Source organism: Onychomys torridus, chromosome 11 (assembly GCF_903995425.1).
Source record: "Onychomys torridus chromosome 11, mOncTor1.1, whole genome shotgun sequence".
NCBI lineage: Eukaryota > Metazoa > Chordata > Mammalia > Rodentia > Cricetidae > Onychomys > Onychomys torridus.
Window position 1 is genome coordinate 22,445,069 of NC_050453.1, and position 19,933 is coordinate 22,465,001.

At 50.2% G+C, this 19,933-nt stretch overlaps 1 protein-coding gene across 1 annotated transcript in view; it reads right to left on the bottom strand.

The window, feature by feature from the left end:
* Kcnj10 (potassium inwardly rectifying channel subfamily J member 10) overlaps nt 1-17,488 on the bottom strand; it is a 30,819-nt gene extending 13,331 nt beyond the window's left edge. Inside the window, exon 1 of the mRNA XM_036202949.1 lies at nt 17,233-17,488. The gene's annotated coding sequence lies outside the window, so the exon portion shown is untranslated. The remainder of the gene's footprint in view (nt 1-17,232) is intronic.
* Nucleotides 17,489-19,933: the final 2,445 nt, after the last annotated feature.

Genomic DNA, 19,933 nt, shown 5'->3' on the forward strand with positions numbered 1-19,933 from the left:
TACCAACACGCCAACCCACGGTCCTTTTACTATTAGGCTGAACTACATATAATCGCGAATGAAAAATAATCAGATCACATATCGTCAACATCAAATGGTTCGATAACACTAGCAATTCAAGTAGCAATAGCAACCACCTCTAGAGAGCAGAAGTTTGCCTTAGAAGAAGCACCTATACAAATTTAAAACCATTCCGTTTGATGCCCCGTTGGGCAGAGGCTAAGGCAACCGGGAATTCTCTCCAAGGTCAGAGCTGACATTCCATTAGTTAAATTCAAGGGTGTTTTCTCAGCTCTCAACCCCAGCAGTCTCTCATCAGCATGTGAGACTAACAGGCGGTCTGTTCCTGTCCCGTACACTCTTTGTGTTTCATTGTTTATTTCTACTGCAGAGTGATGGAGACTCATGATTTTGTAGAGTTTCCAGGCTTTAAGATTCTGGGCAAATCGCTTGAGTTTCTGGGCTTCTGTGTCCTTTATCTGCAAAAAGGGCCTGATGACATGGAGGTGATGGGAGAATTCTATGAGATCACGCATGGAGGAGCTCTGGAAGTGCTGAGAACGCCATCTTGTTTCTCACCGACATCACATTTCCTAGGTTCTCTCTGTCTCTATTTTTAAAAGTGTGTTACATTTATTCATATGGGTGCTATAGCACATATGGAGAGATCAGAGGGCAACTTGTAAGCGTCAGCTCTCTCTTTCCACCATGTAGGTTCCCAGGTGTCAAACCCGGGTCTTCAGGCTTGGCAGCAAGCTCCTTTACCCACTGAGCCAGCTCACTTGTCCTCTGTTTACTTTTGGTCCATCTCTTTTGAGGAGGTCTCTCCTTTTCCCCTTCATGATGGCATTTCCCATGTGCGTGCGCGCGTGCGCGCACACACACACACACACACACACACACACACACACACACTTGCTTATTATTCCTAACAATACTACCCTCCCAGTCCTCACTATTTTAGCCCTTCTGCACACTCCACCTCACCTCTACCTTGTATGCCCAAGTACTTACAGGATCCCTCTCTCTGGAACATTCCAATTTAAAATGTACAGACCCGAGTCCTCTCCTCAAGAATCACTTGTGTGATTTCTCTTGTTCAGAGAATTGTCATCCATTCAGTACCCAGGCTGGATATCTGGTCTCTCTCTTGCCGCTCAGCCCATCAGTCACAGGGCCCTACCCATTCTTCCATTTCCCGAGTCTACCCACATTCTCTCAGGCTTCCACCATTCAGTCTTACAGTCTCTTTCACCTGAAATGATACAATGACTTCCAGGCCTTCCTACCCCAGCCTCCCGTCCTCACCTCCACCCCTCAGCTGCCACAGTGCCCCACAGCCCAGGATGACCCATCGCTCAGCTCAGGCTTGAGGTCCTTCAATGAGTTCTTTGGGCTTTCATGGCAAAACCACTAGACATGGTACTAAGACTCCTTCGCTGCCATCTGACCCCAGCTCACTCTGGAAGCCTCTTCACACTCCTGTTTCTGCCATGGAGAATGCTGCCTCCACCCCCACCCCACTCCCCACCCCATCCCCTCACCTTTGCTTCTGCGGCTCTCTCCATGGAATACCTCTCTGTCCCCACTCTTCCACACCCTCTTCCCTCTAAAACATTTTCATCCCTGGAGGCCCTGTCCTAGTCCTAGTGTTCTCCAGGGCAGTGGTGGCGCACGCCTTTGATCCCAGCACTTGGGAGGCAGAGGCAGGCGGATCTCTGTGAGTTCGAGGCTAGCCTGGGCTACAGAGCGAGTTTCAGGACAGGCTCCAAAGTTACACAGAGAAACCCTGTCTCAAAAAAGAAAGAAAGAAAAAGAAAGAAAGAAAAGGAAGAAGAAAATGTAGATTCCTTCTGTGCTCATGGGACATTTTGCTACAAGTTTTTGAAGTCAAAGACTTTATCTCCGGTTTATTTTTCAGCTACTACTTTCAAAAGTCACCTGATTGTTCAGTGTATAAGGACTTAAACTTGATATCTCAGGATGAATTCTGAGCTATAGCTGTCAACTATACAGCCTTATGAACCAACTACACACACACACACACACACACACACACACACACACACACACTCCACAACACACCACACCACACCACACCACACCACACCAAATATCACTGATTCATAAAAGTACATTTTTTAATTTTCTGGCTGAGCCTCAGAACCTTCCTAACATAAGTCACACAGAAAACCGTTTTCAAATGGAGCTACTCTAACAAACGAAACCTATCTTTATCTCGGTGCCTCCATGTTACAGCCCAGTTCTCTTTCTGTTCTCCGTTGCCACCGTTTGCCACTCTGGTCTTTGTCAGTTAGGGTTATGGGAACCTCAGTCAATCTTCTAATCCCTCTAGGGTTCATTTTCCTCATCGAAGGAGGCAATAAACTTTGAATGTGTGCTCAGGACTATGAGAGATAAGAAAGTATGTGAAATCTATAAGGCCCTTTTGCAAATAAAGATATCATTATTATTGTGCTTTGCAGACAAAGAAAAAATTCCCCTGAATTAAAAAAACTAAGACTCAGAAAGGTGAGGTGACTGCTGACATTTACTTAATAGCAAGCCAGAAGCTCTCTCCAAGTCTCATAGGATTTTTACTCATATTGCTTCTCCATACCCCAGAGGGCTTGATGCCGCTCAAGCTGAACCGAGGCCTTTATTACTGCTTTCCCTGGGGTAACTGCGATTGGTGGGTAGGAGCTACTATAGCCTCAGAATTCTGGTGGCTTCCAATTCACTGCTCTACCCCCACCCTACCATACCCTTATTCCCGATGAGGCTTCCTCCAGGACCCCCTCAGCCTGCCAAGAGGCAGAGAAAGCGTACAGCAAGGAGTGTTGAACAGAGCTGAATTCCTCTATGACTGCTCTCTGGCCCCTCACCTACTTCCAGACTTAGGGGCTCCAGGAAGCTAGCAGGCTCCTCCAGGCTTAGGATGTCCAAGCCCTCAGAAGACTATATTCTGGCACCTGATCTATCACCAGCATCTAGGACACTAGAGAGGCTCTGAGTGGGCAGGACTTATTCTTTGGGAGTCCTGAGAGCCCAGTCACGATCCCCACTTTAGAAAAGAGAAAGAGCCATGCCTTGAATCCCAGAACTCCGGAGGTAGGCGGATCTCTGTGGGGTCAAGGCCAGCTTGGTCTACATGGTGAGTTCCAGGACAGCCAGAGCTACATCGTAAGACCCCGTCTCAACGAGAGAGCAGTAAGAAAGAAAATGATAAGACCCATGCTGAAGGTCCCTTCTCGATGCATTTGCTAATGTGTCATCTTGAAGTTACATTGTCTAGTGATGAGGGAGGGTGACCTGGTTGATGGAGGGCCCAAGAGGCAGAAGGAGAGGCAGAAGAAGAGACTCTCTCTAGTGGAGAGGCACCCAGGACAGGCCCCAAGGGATTGTTTCATTGTCCTCCTCCTTGCACTAAGAGCCACCTCCATCTCCCCCCCCAATAAGAAGCTCTTCTGAACTGATTCTTTGGAAAAAAATTTTTATGTTTATTTTTAGTTTATATGTTTTGTCTGCATATATGTGTGTGCCTCAGATGCCCTGGGACTGGAATTAGAGACGACTGTGATTTGCCATGTGGAGATGCTGGGAATTGAACCCTGGTCCTCGGGAAGAACAGACAGTGCTCTTAACTGCTGAGCCATCTCTCCAGCTCCTGAACTCACTCTTATTCTATATGTTTTTGTTCATTTTTTTGTTTCTTCCCCAGTGCCTGGTATTTATACTTAAAAGAGCCCAAAGTGGACAATGAAATGGTTCAGTAGATGGAGGTGCTGAGTTTGGTCTTTGGGACCTGCATGGTGGAAGGAGAGAGAGCCAGCTTCCACCGGTTGCCATCTGTCCTCCATGCATACACACCCCCACACACATGATTAGCACTCCATATATTACTTTCTCTTCCCTTGGGCTGCTCTTGCAGTGTGTGTACCATGCTATTTCCCAGCACAACCTCCCTCTTAGACTCCTATAGAATCTCCAGGTGCTTGGGGGACACGGACTCAGTTCCCCCTCAGCCTTTACTCTGGATTGGAAAGCTGCACTCTACCTAGTGTCCTGGTCCTTGATGCAGGTCAGCCTTAGCCTCACCTCTTCAGAATTACCCCTGCCCTCAGGGTGGAGGTGGGCACATGGAGACCCTGAGACTGCATACAGTCAGAAGTCTGCTTATCAGGAATGCCTTAATGCCAGAAATCCAGTTCTCAGTGGGAAATGGATCATTCTTTCACAGAAGGAGAGAAACAATGTCAAGCCCTGACCTAAAACTGCTGACACTTTATCCTAGACTAAGAGGTCCTCCAGGCAGATCCAGTGCCCCCTGGACAGTGTGATCAAGGCTAGAAGGGAGAGTCTTAAGAGACAGGGAGAGAGGCAAGGAAGGAAAGGGTTGAGGAGAAGCTGAGGGACCTGTCTCTAAAGCTCCCAGAAGGTCAGATGGGACAACATCCCTTACAGTCTGACCTTTGAAATATCTCTATCATCCATTCACTTCTCACACATATCCTCTGTCCACCAGCCATAGCAAGCATCTTTAGCTTTTAGGAACATAAACCTATGAACAATTCTTTGCAAAACAGGGCCTCTTCTAATCCCACTTTGCTGTCTTGTTTCTTCTCTTCCATCAGGATCCAGCCCGGATGTCACTTTCTCTGAAAACCGTTCAGAAGGCCTCCAGCCCCTGTGTGGGTTGCACCCTTGTCTGTGTCCCCACCGTGGCACCAACAGCCCCATCCCAACCCTCCCCACATGCTCGTATTCTGCTGATTGCTCCATGTGATGTGATGCGCGGACCGATCCTCCCCAGGAGGCTGGTGATAGCATTGCCTTCGTGTTAATGGCATGGAAACACACTTAGAGAGTTAGTTGGCTTGCTCATGCTCCAGAAAGCTGCCAAGATAATTCAAGAAATCCACGGAGTCTGCTTAAAGGGCAAGGAATTTGTTAGGGGGTAAAAACTCACTACAGCACAAGAGATTTATCGGAGGGTCCTGGAAAGCCAAGTTATAGTCCACACCGTTCTTCTGTCTGGTCTGTCTCAGCATCCAAAACCACGAGAGAGCTGCCTGCATACATCCTGGGTCTTAAGGGTCCTCAAAGCCATGCCCCAGGGGCATGTACTTCAATGTCATAGGCAGGTGGAGCAGTTACCTGCTGCATCTCTCGGGCCGGTGCTTCAAGATCATAGACAGAACAGCCACCCCACTACCTCTCTCCCTTTTGTCTAAATCAGAGAGTTCTAACCTAATACAAAACTAAATACAATAGGAACAATTATCCAGTACTGTCCAGGAGAGGGGAAAGGTAATAACCTAAGCAGAAATAGAATTACAACCAGCAAGAACAGCATCAAACAAGAGACACATACATTACATACACTAAGAGGGCTGGCACTGCAGGCTGAACCCAGTCTGTGCTTGTTATCTTGCCCTGAGTCACAGGGTGCTGGGAGGCCTCCACACACCTCCCATTCAGTCCCTTCAATGTACTGAAAAAAGGAGACACAGCTTAGAAAGGATGAGCAACGTCCCCAAGACCACACAGCTTGGCAATGGGACACACTGCTTTACATCAGCGCAGAGCAGTAGCCCCGGCCTACATCCCTCCTTCTTTCTTCCTACAAGATCTGACCCTGGGTCCTGCAGTGACAGTTGGTTTGCACTTGAAATATTATCCACGGAGCTTGTTCCCTGTGCTCACCCAACCTGGGAGGTGTTTGATTGGACTTTCTAGTCCATCGGGGCTTCGGGCCTCCCTACCTCCTGCAGCAGTCAACCCAAAAACAAATTAGTGCCGTCCCTAGAGAGAATTGGGGACACCTTCGATGATGCTCTCTCTGCAGACTGTAAAAATGGACAGAGAGTTCCTCGGAGGCATTTAGAAATCCCACCACCCACAGGGGTTCTGATAGTCATGTGACTATTGCTTAGGCCACCCGACCTTTGTTTTGTAGGTGACAGAGATCTTCTTACCAAAGACAGACTTTCCTCCTTTTCTGCCTCCTCCTGTGAATAGTAACACCTCACACCCAGGAAATTCTTTAAGGCAAATGTTACCTGCTGTTCTTGAGCAATCTCTCTCTCTCTCTCTCTCTCTCTCTCTCTCTCTCTCTCTCTCTCTTTCTCTCTCTGTTTTTGGAGACAGGGTTTCTCTGTGTAGCCCTGGCTGCCCTGGAACCTGGAACTTCTTCTAGACCAGGCTGGCCTCAAACTCACAGAAATCCATGTGCCTCTGCCTCCCGAGAGCTGGGACTAAGGGTGGCAAGCAATTTATTCTTCACACCCTTGATGGTGATGGAGATCCATGGGTACTCTACTCATACTCAGGGAACTGAGCCACCTCCTGGACAGGTCTTAGCCCATCATCTTCTCAAGGCTACTGTTCTGCCTATGCAGAAAGCAGCCTGACTCACAGAGAAGTCCCAGGAGGTCCACCTTCACCCTGAAGGCAATCTCTCTACTTCTTCCTTACTCTCCCCCCAATTTCTTTAACCACATTCCACTTGAAAAGGATGGGGTTGGGGTGAGGGTGTCATGAAGACTCCGAAAGATACAGAGCTGCATTCAGAGGAGGGTGTCTCATTCTCTCTCTCTCTCTCTCTCTCTCTCTCTCTCTCTCTCTCTCTCACACACACACACACACACACACACACACACACACACACACACAGCGCCAGGCCCCCAACTATTTGCTCCAGTAAGCAAGAGGGCTTGTGGGCAGGTTTCTTTCACCAAAACAAGACATTTAGAGGCAGAAGAACACAATTAGGAGGTATGGATGAGGTCCAGAGACTGGTGGGGTAAGGTGATTTAGGCTGAAGCCGGCAGCCAGAGAGAAGCATCAGGAGTAGAGGGGGAAATAGCATTGGAAGGATCTGCCGTTCCTCTGCAGTTCTTATGTAAGGGAAGCACCCGGGAGATCCGTGTTCACTAACCAGCTTGCTCTCTGCTGGAGCTGCTGCTGCTGCTGCTGCTGGGACCTCATGCACCCTCCCAGGACCCAGTGCACCTCTGAAGTCAGCTCAGCCCTGAAGTCCCCAGAGTGTCGGGGGCTGGGGGGGGGGCTTTCTTTCTTCCCCCTTTATGGCATCTACTCCAAGCTACTAGAAAGACGCTCCAGATCGGAACGCTAGCCAAGGCACAGACACCCAGCACAGTTATACAGATCGGGATCTATGAGCGGGGAAGGGCAGAGCTGGGTACCACGAAAACGCACAGCCAACGTGGTCTCCAGCTCTAAACCCAGCTGGGAAGCTGAGCGGTTCATCTCTGCAGCTCCCCAGCGTCAGTAGCAGGAGTAGGGAAGAGAGGTAGGTGCACCCTGCTCAAAGTGACCTTCTGAAACCCTTTCTAGACCCAGAGGCCTAGCGAAGGTCCCTCTACCTCCTGTTTCTCTGCTCCTGTTACCATGCCCACAACCTCTGAGAAAGGTGAGTAAAGACAGCTATGGTAAAATTCCATAGGAGCAGAGGATGAACAGTCTGAGTGGAGCCAGAAACAGCCAGTATCAAAAAACAAAACAAAACAACACAATGAAACTCGAGGCAAGGGACCAGCTGCCACCTTGTCACCAGCTACCCGGGCACCTCATCTCACTGTCTCCGTCTTGCTGGAAACATAATTGTCCTGTCTACCTCTCAGGGCCATGAGGGCTTGACATGTGGCGAGTGTTCTGGGGAAATGCAAAAGAGAGTCCACCAGGGCCTGCACCAGATCAAGATATGTTAACTAGCCACATGCATATATACATACACATACTTGATTCAATGCCAGGATGGGGTCCTGGTCCACCGACCTCACTCCACGGCTGGGATAGAGGTAGGAAAGCAGTACTCAAAGTTCAGCGGAGGCTGTGCCCATGGTTAACGTATAAGCAGGTAAAGTCTGGGGCAGCAGGACATTCCCCGCCCCAGGGCCACATTCTTAAGGTCACAACAAGTGCAAACTTGTTAAAACCTGTGTCAGAGCAGCAGAGGGCAGTGAGGGGCGGGGAGGGGGCTGGTACTGAGGTGCCAGCAACTGCTGGAGGCGGGTGGGAGGAAAAGGAGTAGAGAGAGGAGGTATGCAGGCGTACATGCTGACGGAAGGCCTGGGAGGCCGGCTCTGCATGTTGTATCTGGGCACATCTGCTTGGGTGTGGGGTTGGAGTGGGTGTGGGGCCGCATAGATGAGTGTGTGCCTGTGTGTCTCTGCATATATGAGCCATGTGTCCATGAACTGGCTTAAAGAAGGGGCTGGGCAGTCACTGGTCCAGGCTTGTGGGCATAGAGAAGGAGGCCTGGGCAGGCTGTGTGTACCCTTGTCCATGGGCCTCACAGACCTGCATTCCAACTCCCTCCACAGACCACCCCCACCCCTGTGGTCCAGGCTTTGCCCTCCACAGTCAGCCCTGCCAAAGGTCCATCTCCCCAGCGTGCCCAAAGGGGGGGGAGTGTCGTACTGCCCACATACACTCCCCCCCTTTTCCTGGGTCCACTCCCACCATGCTCTCTGGGCTCTCCGGACACTGGGGCGGGTGAGGGGTGGTTGGGGGAGGCTCTGAAAGCAGGTGACTGTTTGGGGGAACTTGGGGACAGAGCCCCCATTGTGCCCGCCCCAGAGCCGCCTCAATGGAGCTCTCTGACACAAAGGGGCTTTGACAATGAGCCGGACATTAGTATGCAGAGCCAGCCCCTCAGCCCTCTAACTGTCCCACAGCCCAGGGGCGGGAGCTGGGGGGCTGCTGGCAGTGGGAGACAGGGTGGGGCAAGGCTGAGACTGAGGCAGTTTTAGCCCTAGCAGCTCCCCTGGGGTCACTGTCCAAGAGCCAAGGGAAGGAGATTCGAAGAGGGCCTCCAAACCTGCCCCTGGCCGAGGACAGTCTAATCAGGGAAGGCCTTGGGGACAGGAGTTGGAAGAAGGGGCTATGGTGGGCAGCCTGAGTCCACCCACCCCTTCCCTCTGTTTTGATAAGTAGTCAAGGGAATTTTGTGGGTAGGACTGTGAACACCAGCATGAGAGAGCAAGGTCCCAAGCCGAAGCTCAGAGCAACAGCTGGTGAAGGCCATGGGCCAGAAGGGTCAGGCTTCAGGAATAGAGGGATCTGAACCTCTGAAATTCAGGATGCTCAGATTTTTTTTTTGGGGGGGGGCATCCTCTGGTCTTCTGCTTCCTTGGCTGCTGCTCTCTGATTCTGCGTGGGTGGGTGGGTAGGTGGCTGGGTGTGTGGAGGCCCGAGGTTGATGTCACGTGACTTCTGCTATAGCTTTATTTTTTGAGACAAGGTCACTCACTGGAGATTGGCATCTCAGATAGGCTGTCTGGCCAGCAAATCTTAGGGAGCTACCGATGAATGCAGCACCCAGATTTTACATGGGTGATGGATATCTGAACTCAGGTCCTCACGCCCAGCAAGCTCTTTTCCTGTTGAGCCCTCTCCCTGGTCCAGGGCTGCCCTCTTATAAGACCCCTGCTGGGGCAGCTGTGGGGACGGAGAAAGCAAGTATGGTGACTAAGAACAAGGGCCACGGCCCTTTGGGATCTTCCAGGGAGGCCTGTCTGAACCCACAAAGTAATATCAGCTGCTCAGCTAAAGGGAATTAACCACATAACCAGCAAGCCAGGCTACCCTTCCCAAGGGGGTGCACCTGTTCCCAATTCAAACCCACCCCCAGCACACACCAACCGGATCTGGGGCAGGGTGCAGGGCAAGGGCTCAGAGGCCTGGGTTGATAGGAGCTCTGAGGAAGAGGGTAAGAAACTGGCAAGGGGCTACAGGCATCACGCAGGGGAAAGGTCACCACCTGAACTGCTGTATCGTTTAATAAGATTTCCTCTAGCCTGGACCAGTAAGTCCCAAAAGAGAGGGTAGGGGATGCTTTACAGAGAGAGAGAGAAAAATCTCAAGTCTAAGAATGTCTTCCTAGTTTTCTTTCTTTCCTCTTAAGTGATACTAGAAAGTCCCCCTCCCATATTCTATCCCGGGTACTTCTCCTGTGATTACTAAGGGGGTGATAGGTGGGTAAAACCTGTTTTCTTCTCACTTTGAAAACTAAGGCCTAACTCATGGTGTGATAGAGAGAACACAAGGCGAGGCCTCAATCAGACTCCTGGTTCAAGACCAGACAACCCACCTTTCCCTGCAGCCTTGCATGAGTCACTCGCTCTCTGAGCCAAGAGATGCCTTCTGTACCACGGAAAGACGACTTCCAGTCCTTACCACCTCTTCATCTGATAGGCAGTGAACGCAGAGACAAGACCCTGGAACATGGCAGCTCCCAGAACCAAGCACTGTGCTAAGCACTTGTACCAAGTGCTGTGCTAAGCACTGTCCCAATGTCCCATCGTTCTCTGAACCCTAAGCAATAGATTCTTGAGTTATTTATTCTTGTAGTAGGAAATGAACCTGGGGTCTCATACATGCTTGGCAAGTACTCTGCCTGTAAGCTATATTCCAGCCCTTATTTGCCCTTTTTATTTTGAGGCAGTGTTTCATCAATTGATCAGACTGACACTGAATTCACTGTGTAGCCCAGACAGGTCTTGAACTTGTGATCTTGCTGCCCAGCTTCCTGGATGCCGGCATTAACGACATGCACCACCACACCTGGCAGTAGATGTCTTTTAAAGGCTCCATTTTACAGAGGAGAAAACAGAAGCAAGGATGTTAAACATTTGCCCAAGGTAACACAGCTAGTGGATAGAGGAGCTAAGATTCAACCCCAAAAGGCAGCAATTCCCAGAGCCCACATGGGCTAACCACTGCCCCATCCTGTCTGCCCAGTGGAAACGTTGAGAAGACCCCACTTAGGGACATCAGTCAAGATACTCACCTTTATAAATGTCCCTGCAGTTCCTCAAACTGGCAGTTCTGGAGAGATATCTTAGGGACCCACAGAGGTTCCTGGAGGTGCTTTTAGAAGCTTTCTGAGGTCAAACCTTGTCATAATGCTAACAGTGCATTATTTATTCTTCCACTTTCATTATTTCAAGGGTGGTCAGTGGAGTTTCCCAGGGGTACACAGCATGTGATATTGCAACATACTAAATGCAGAAGCAAACAGAAGGAACCAACTAATTTTTCCTGAGCTAGACATTAAAAAGATTTGTGTGGATAAAAGGTCATGTCACTCTTACTAAACCTTTGTTTTATGGAAAAAAAAAAACAGCTATTTTCATTTAAAACCTCACATTAACAAGCAATGGGGTTATCATTATTTGTTTTTTACCTTTTAGAGCTTCATTGGGAGAGAAAGGGAGAGAGAGAGAGAGAAAGAGAAGAGAGAAGGACCGCAGGGGGGGGGTATGGAAGAAGAGAGCGAAAAGGAGAGAAGGGCGTTATCATTATTTTTAAATTAATTATGAATGGTCTTGAGTCTCCTCAGCATTCATTTCTAACATGCTGCATATCAATGGATACAACCCACGCAAATAGTGCTCTTTGGAGTCCTCAGAAAAATTTCAATGTAAAGGGATGCTGAGATTAAAAAAAAAAGAGAGAGAGCCACTGCTCCAGACAGCTCAGACACTCATCTTTATTTTGTATAAGCTTCCTATGTGTTTTTTTTTTAATCATGGGATCTGCCAGGGTTTAGACATGGGATGAGGTGTGTACTTGGGTCTCAGAGTTAGGACTGGGAAGAGGAGAAGAGCTGAGGGGCCTACTCTAGGGAGAATGTAACACTAAGAGGCCAGGCTGACACCTCCCTTGAGTGGTGTCCCCACATTCTCACCTTGCACATCCCTGCTCAGAAGTATGGACAAGACAACGTGACTGTCCCACACTGGACTCTGACTGACCTCTAGCTTTGTTTCCATCCCAGACAAGCCCAGCTTCAGGCTAGAGTCAGACCTCCCTCTGAGGGACCAACAGTGCTTACAGGACAAGAGACTGGAGTCCAAACATCCATGGCTTTTACTCTCAAGGTGAAGATGTCCCCACCAGATGAAATGACCGGTCAATGAGGAATCATTCTTGAAGCTCCCTGGAGAGCTGGATAATGGAGTCTCACACACATGGTACTGGAGCATTCCCACTTTAAATCTCAAAAATCGGGGTACTCATCCCAAATGAGCAGAGTCCTGCCTAGATACAAGGTAGACAGAGCCTTTTTGCATCCTTGGGACCCAAGAAGGAAGTCTTGCCTTTGCTTTAGGTGGTCCTCAATATGACAGGGTCATAGGCTTGTCCTAGAGGAACTTATTAGCAAGTAAGAAAGATGGAATATCCTCTCTAACATTTGTCATGTATGAGGCATCCTGGGAAAAGTCAAAGATGAAAAGATAAAGCAAGATGGTTGAACAGGAAGATGGGGGGGGGAGGGAAGGAGTATGGTAATTTTCAGGCAGGTGGACCTTGAAATGGTTGTTGATGTCCAAGAGTGGGTGGAAGAGTGTACTCGGGGACTAACTGCCTTTGCACGAGTCCCTCAGGGTTGGACCCTGGAAAACACAAGAGATGGGGTTCAGGAGGGGGCGTGTTTCAGCAGAGAGTCGCTCGAATCCTGTGACTGGAAATGCCCATCTAGTGCTAACAGGAATGTGTAGGCATGGAGGCGGGGAGATAAAAACCACTGTTCCGTGATGACAGTGCCAAACATGGAAGAGCAGAGGGAAGGAATCAGGGAGAGAGGCCAGAGTCAGGGAAGTCGTGATGGAGGCCACCATCAGTAACGAAGCTGACGAGACTGACAGGCTGATCAGCAGACAGACACAGAGGACACCTCAGCCAGCCGAGAAGGAAGAGATGCAAAATGAAGAGACCAAGAGACAGGCAGGCAGGCTAGGAACGCAGCTCAGTTGGGAGGGAGCTTACCTAGCATGTACAAAGCACAGGATTTCACCCTCAGCATCACATCAAACCAGGCCTGGAGGGAGATGTGGTGACAGACTATAACCTCAACACTCGAGAGGTGGAGGTGGGATCAGAAGTTCAAGGTCATCCTTGAATACACAGCAAGCCTCTTAAGACACCCCACCACACACATACACCGCAACACACACCCACAAAGTTCTGAGGAGATGGCTCAGTCAGTAAAGGACTTGCCGCCCAAGCATTAGTACCTGAGTTTGGACACCCAGCACCCACATAAAAGCCAGGCACAGGGAGCATGCCTCTAATCCCAGTACCGGGGAGAACAGAAAGACCCTTGGGGTTTGCTGGCTAGTCAGTCTGGCCAAATTGATGAACTCCAGCTTCAATGAGAGATCCTAGCTTAAAATATGAGACAGACAAAGACTGAGGAAGACACTCAACAACTCAACTTCTGCCCTCTACACTCATGCAAATATCCACGCACCCACATCCACACATGAACACATGCATGCACCATACAGAAGAGAGGGGAGATGGAGCTATGCATGGGTGGGAAAAGAAATACATGAAGATAGAGAGAGCTAGCCCAGATCTAGTAGGGGTAGAAACTTGCATCTTTGGCTAAAAAGCAGAGGCTGCTAGGAACAAGCGATTATCTGGAGAAGGGGTGGGTGCTTGACATATCACAGTTACTGAGTCTGAATTGAAGACAGGACATTTGTTTGGCACAAATTTCATGGGAAGAATGGGCTGTGGTATGAAGGCCCTGCTCCTGGTAACAGCCAGTCTTTTGGCATGAAACAGGAACCCTGTGTTTAACTTCTCAATAATTCTTCTGCCTTCCCAGATCTAGGATGAAGGCCCAGAAAACCACTATGGAGGGCTGGGGCCAGTCCCAGGAGCCAGTAAAGATGGCGGAGCAGGAAGGGTTAGAGCCTAGAGAAAGCTAATAGCCACCACACCTTTTACATGCTACCCACCTTCTAAATCCTTTACAAATATTGACTCTTGTAATCCTCACAACTATTATTAGCCCCGACAAACGCATGAGGAACGCTGTGTGGCTACTAACTGGTCAAACCAGGACTTAAACCAAGGAAGGGGGACTCCAAGGCTATACTCTGAAGCAGTGTGAGGTTCTCTCAGAGTGAAAAGGTGGCGAGTTAGGTTCACACCGGCATCCATGAGAAGACAGTTGTTACATAAGCCCTATACTTCAAACTTCACAGCTCCTTTCGGAAGCCTTAATGATGGGCTTTTGGGTTGGGAATTTTTTTTTTTTTTATCATGGTGTGTGGGGAGTGTCACATATGTTCCTGAGTGCATGCAACCCATGTGTGCGGGTGGCCAGAAGAGGGTGTCAGATCCCCTAGAATTGAAGTTACAGATGGCTTTGAGCTGCCATGTGGGTGCTGGAACTGAACCCAGGTCCTCTGCAAGAGCAGCAAGTGCTCTTAACCATTGAGCCATCTCTCCAACCCCTGGGGCTTTTTTTTTTTTTTTTTTTAACTTCCAGAAATGTGTCTCCTTTTCCTTCCCAGTCATAATTTTCTTTTTATGGGGCTTTTTCTCTACCGGCACCTAGTCTCTCCCTGGGTTTTCTGCCACTGGAAGAACTGCAGAAGTGCCATGTATTAACCCAGGCATCTGGAACCCCCACGTCTCCAACCTTCTTCTGCAGACCACACAGCTTAGCTCTGACTTCTCTCCCACATTCCAAAGACAGCCCCTCCCTTCCCCACCACCTCAAATCCAGGCTGGCAGACACCCACAGGAGGGTTGCTCCCACAATCCTTTTCTCTTTGTCCTTTCAAGGTTCTGATGGGGGGAAGGGTGGAGAGGGGCCACCCAGGACGGACTCTCTCTATGAAGAATGGCAACAGCATGGACACTAGTCTCTGATGAGGGGGAAAGCCCTTGGCCTCAGACTGAGGTGATGAGGTGAATGCAAAAACTCCCCATTCTCGGGAGTGGCCTTAGGCAACTGCCCTTCATTCTGTGCTAAGGAGTTTGGAGTCCAAAACTCCCCTTTCTGGCCAGTCTTTCTGCAGTTTAATCTCAGTGGGGTACCTCATGTTATTCCTTCTCTCTGCCCTTTCCAGGGCCTCGCTACTGTCCTGGACAACTTGGCCTCAGTCTGGACAGTAGCACTGACCAGTCAGGCAAGAGAAGAATCTAGGCCAGGGAAGGGAGGGAGAGTGGAGTTGATTTCCTCCCCCCCACACTTCTTCTTCTTCTTCTTTTTTTCTTCCATCCTAAATAACTTTTTACAGGAAAATTTAGGGACTCATGTCTCCGCACCAGTGCATCGCACCTCAACCCCCTGTCTGTGCATCTTGTGCGCAGAAACCCAGCCCAGGAGGCCCAGAAATGTCCTTTATGGAAATGAGCCTTGCTACACAACTCAACCACCAGTGAGTGCCTTTTAAACTCTTTACCCCACCAGTCCCAGCACAAAGGACTGCCTACGAACCCACCCAGATCTGAACATCCCAGCCTCCCTGGTTCCTAAGGGAAAGAGAGGGAGGGAGGTCCCTGGGTCTTCTGTCCGTCACTTCCCTTCCAGCCCAAGGCAGCCAAGCTAGTGTACATGAGCACATGCAGAGCGCAGGTGGAAGCCATGGAGAGAGCTTCGGAAATGCCAGCTAATCCTCCACGTAAACATGTGCCCCCCACCCAAGATATATGGATACATGTTGGAGAGATGTTATCCCCCCCACCCAGGGTAAGGGAAAGCAGTAGGATTCTGCATTAGGGCCACACAAGGAATGGGTACATCCCCCCCCCCCAACCACCCCCCAGTCAGTGGAGTCATTGCCATTTGATATCCGCTGAGACAACTTGGCTGCGCTGGGCTCTGGATGGGGGCTGGGGGGATGGCTCAGAAAACAGCAGTTCCTTTCAGGACCCAGGTTGGCAAGGGCGTTGGGAGGCTGGACTGGCCCAGATCACCCCTAACTCCCCCTCCTTCCCTCCCTCCCATGCCACCACCACCAAAGGCTGGGCGGGTGGGTGGAGAGATTGGCACTGCCTGGGTCAAGCCTACCGCCTCTTTGGTCCAGCCCTGGACCCTCCCCCTGGCATGATGCTGTCTCTCTCCCCGCTTCCCCTTTTCCTCCTTCCTGAAGAACCAGCCATGAGCCAGGACACCTGGTCCCTTCTAGACTTGGTCCCCATACCCAGTCTGCACCCTGGGGAACTGACAAGCCCTACCCTCTGGCAGAGGATGGAATTGCCATCATTCCAGGAACATAGTCAAAACTCCTTGGAGATCGGGGAGAGTGTTCCCAATGAAACTCAATGGAGCTCATGGTAACTGGAAGCTCATGGCGCTAGTCTCTCAACGCCTTCCACATAATTCCAAACAGGAGGCTCCCAAACCTTCCTTCATCATCTCCTGCCCTCTCAGTCTGTTCCATAGGGAAAGAAAGAAAAAATTCAAACACCACAGCAAGGGCAGTGTGGCCAAAAATCTCTTCAGAATTTGTATTGATAAGCAACCTAATCAGGCTTTAAGCTTGCCTCCCCTTTGGGTCCAACTCTGTCTTTGTTTCTTCACACCCTCACCTCTTGGTCATCCTCAGCCTCCCCAGGACACTTCAGTTACTGGAATGAAATCCCAGGATACCAGAAGACCTAGCACCACTACTTTTTCCTTCTTCCTATTTTGACCTTCGAACCATCCTGGGCCTCAGCTCTCCCGAGAATCAGTTCTTTCCTAACACCAGTGCCCTTGGTTAGTCCCCGTTGGAGGAGGTAGAATGGGAAAGGGAACTCTCTGGAGGCTCAATTCATAGGCCCTAATCTACCCTCTGACCCCAGAAGAAACAGCCTGCTCCTTCCGAAATTCTCCTTGTGAGGCAATTTGAGGAGTATCGGGAGGGACGGGTGTCTTGAAGTGGGAACCAAGTTGGAATGGAAAGGAGAGAAAAAGGGAAAGAGGAGAGAGAAGGGTCCCCGGCACACCAGGCTGACGGAGGAGGCGTCTTCTGATCTAATGTTTGTTTTTCTCCCCATGTGTAAACTGTTGATCAGAGCATCGTCAGTGAGTGTCGCTATGTGAGTGTCACTGTAAGGGGGAGGGCTGGCAGATGGAGTAACCTGTCGCTGCTGGGAGCAGGAGCAGTGTGCTTGTGTGGTGGGTGCAGGCTTGTGTAGAATAATGGGCCCCCATGCAACTGCCGGTATGCCAAATGAAGCGGGGACATCACGGAAGCCCTGAGGTGACTAGCCTAAGCCAAGTATCCTTGATGAGGGGCCCTTCCCAGGAAAGTCCACTTGGGACGGCCAGGGCTGAAGGACGGAGACTCGCATTGCTCTGCTGAGGCCGTCAATCTTGGTTAAGGACCAAAGGGCTAGAGGGTCCCGATGTCTCTAAGTGAATAGGACCCCGGCCAGGGCGACAGCACTCCTTAATCAGGGCCAGAGTCTTACCTTGGCTCGGAGGTGGAGTGGCTGCACGGATGGACCACCCGGCAGCCGGACCGATGAACAGATGGGGCGGGCAGGAGTGACGAGCGGAGCTGCGCGCCGGGCAGGGCCAAGGCTCTTAAACCCCGAGCTGGGATCAGATAAGGGCTTGTCCGGGGGCCGGGGCCGGGGTCGGGCCGGCCGGGGGCAGAGTTGGGCCGGGCCGGGCCGCCCCCTCCCTCTGCAGCGCCAGAGCCAAACTTTGAGTGAATGGAGGGGCCCGGCGGGGGCCGGGAGGGCGGGGGCGGGGGGAGCTTGGCGCTGACCAATGGCAGAGCGGAGCGCCTAGCCCGAGCCTGGGGATTGGAGAGATTTGGGCAAGGGGCGGGGCGTAGGGGGGCTAGGAAGCGCAAACCCAGACTGACTAGGGCGCAGAAACACCCAAAGACAGAGACCCAGACAAGAGTCCCAGAGCAAGAGAGATGAGGAGACGATCCGAGAAGCGATAGAAGCCGAGCTGGCAAGATGACAGGGGGAGAGAAAGAAGAAAAGCGAGGCGGCCGTGTCAGAATGGAGGAACCAGGGCGAGGGCCGCGGGGGCGGGACTGGGCCCCAGTTAATGAGGTGGAAATGAATTCAGGACAGGCTGCGACTGGGACGAGACTGGCAGACTTGGCCTGGGCTCCTGGGGCTACAGGGCTCTGGCATCCCGTACAATTTCCAGGTTATTTGCTGTTGCCCGTTTAGAGAGGGCGGTGCTGGGTGCAAAAGGCGCGCCCAAGACCATCTCCACCTGCAGCAACTTCATCTGGAAAGGAAAATAAACTTGCAAGACTGGTGCAATGTGTGGGAGACACCCAAAGCTGTGTAAGGAGAGAGGAAGCCCGTTCTATTTAGGGGGTTCCCCACAAATGTTCGAGGAAAGAGATAACATTTACTTAAGTGCTAGGGGACAGAGGGGACGCAGGTCCTAGGGGTGGCAGGAAGGACACTTATGGCAGAGGAACTGCCTAAGTGAAGTCCTGAGGGGACACAGGAGTACATAACGGTCAGGAAACAGCATCAAACTATTCCCACACACTAGAGTAGTCTCACCCAAAACAGCGTTACCTGAGTCTGTGTTTTCAGTGGTTTGCATCCACTACCTCATGTAGAGCATGTATTAAGGAAGAAAATAATGACTTCCCGTTTTTATTCGTAATAGACACTGAACTGCTAATCAATAGCCAGTATTAGTTACTTACTCTGTTAATATAAATTCAGGGTTAAAAGCCGATATATTATATATCTTAGTTTAGCTCGAACCTCTAAAATTCATAAGATGAATAAATGTGCCTTTTGGAAAGCCCTCCTTGAGACTGAGGGGATAGCTGAGTGGTAGACAGAAAGAAGGATATGAGGTGGGAGGGAGGGAGGGAGGGAGGGAGGGAGGGAAAAGCAGAGAAGCAGGCAAGGAAGTCCTCATTGGCCAAGGAGAGGACTGGGTAAAGATGAGTTCTTAGAAGTGAGGCTTGTTCAAGAAGTATAGGGAAGGCCCAGAGTAAAACATGGTTGTTACATGGTCAGCCCAGAGTATCTACAGACAATGGAAAACAACCAGGAGTTCTCAAACAGAGGAGGTAAAAACATACAGAAGCTGAGATTAATCTGGAAGTGAGCAAGCTGGCTTGAATCTGAGGAGAAATGAGAGACAACTGGATTCGACAGAGGATTAACAATAAGGTGGGAGTGAAGAAAGCCTGCATCTACATGGTTTCAGCAAAAAGCGAAATAGAAAATAGACCAGGGTATCAAAGAGCCAAGAGAAAGAAGACTCCAAAGGAGTCTTGGCATGGGGAGCAAAGAGAAAGAAAGGTTTTGGGGATCCCGCTGGTTCTGGGTTCCACAGCCAGGAAAAGTAGGAGATCACTGAACTCCAGGGAGCAGCCAGCCTGTTAAAGAAACAGGTCACTGAGGCAGAGATGGTGAGTTAGGAGCTGGGAGGGGTGGGTGGGGGTCAGAGGGAAGAGGAGGCAGCTGACAGTTGCTGCCAAAGCGACCGTGAAGCCCCGACAGCAAGGCAGTCCTCACCTCTGCATGGTGGACAGACAGACTGACGGAGAGTGGGAGAGACTTATATTCAAGGACCAGAAGGAGAACGGCTTCTAAAAAGTCACACTTAACCACCAAAGAATGGATTAAGAGAGCAGGATGTCAAAGAACCAAGGAAGAAAGGACAAAGAGAGGAACCTTGGACGGTGTCAGTCAATGCAGAAAGAAGCGTTGGGTTTGACAAAGAGAAGTCACTGGTGACATTTGAGAGCAGTTTCTTTCTTTCTTTCTTTCTTTCTTTCTTTCTTTCTTCCTTCCTTCCTTCCTTCCTTCCTTCCTTCTTTCTTTCTTTCTTTCTTTTTTTCTTTCTTTCTTTTTTTCTTCTTGTTTTGATTTGGTTTTGGTTTTTCAAGACAGAGTTTCTCTGTGTAGCCCTGGCTGTCCTGGAACTCACTCTGTAAACCAGGCTGGCCTTGAACTCAAAGATCCACCTGCCTCTGCCTTCTGAGTGCTGGGACTAAAGGCATGCGCCACCACAGCCTGCCGAGAGCAGTTTCAGAAGAGTGATCCCAGGGGGAACCAGATTGCAAGGTGCTGCATTAGAAAGTGAGAAAATGTTAGTATTCACCGTTTTAAGGATTTTGCTTAGAGAGGAGAAAAATACAATGAGAGCCAAAGCAGTGAACCAGGAACT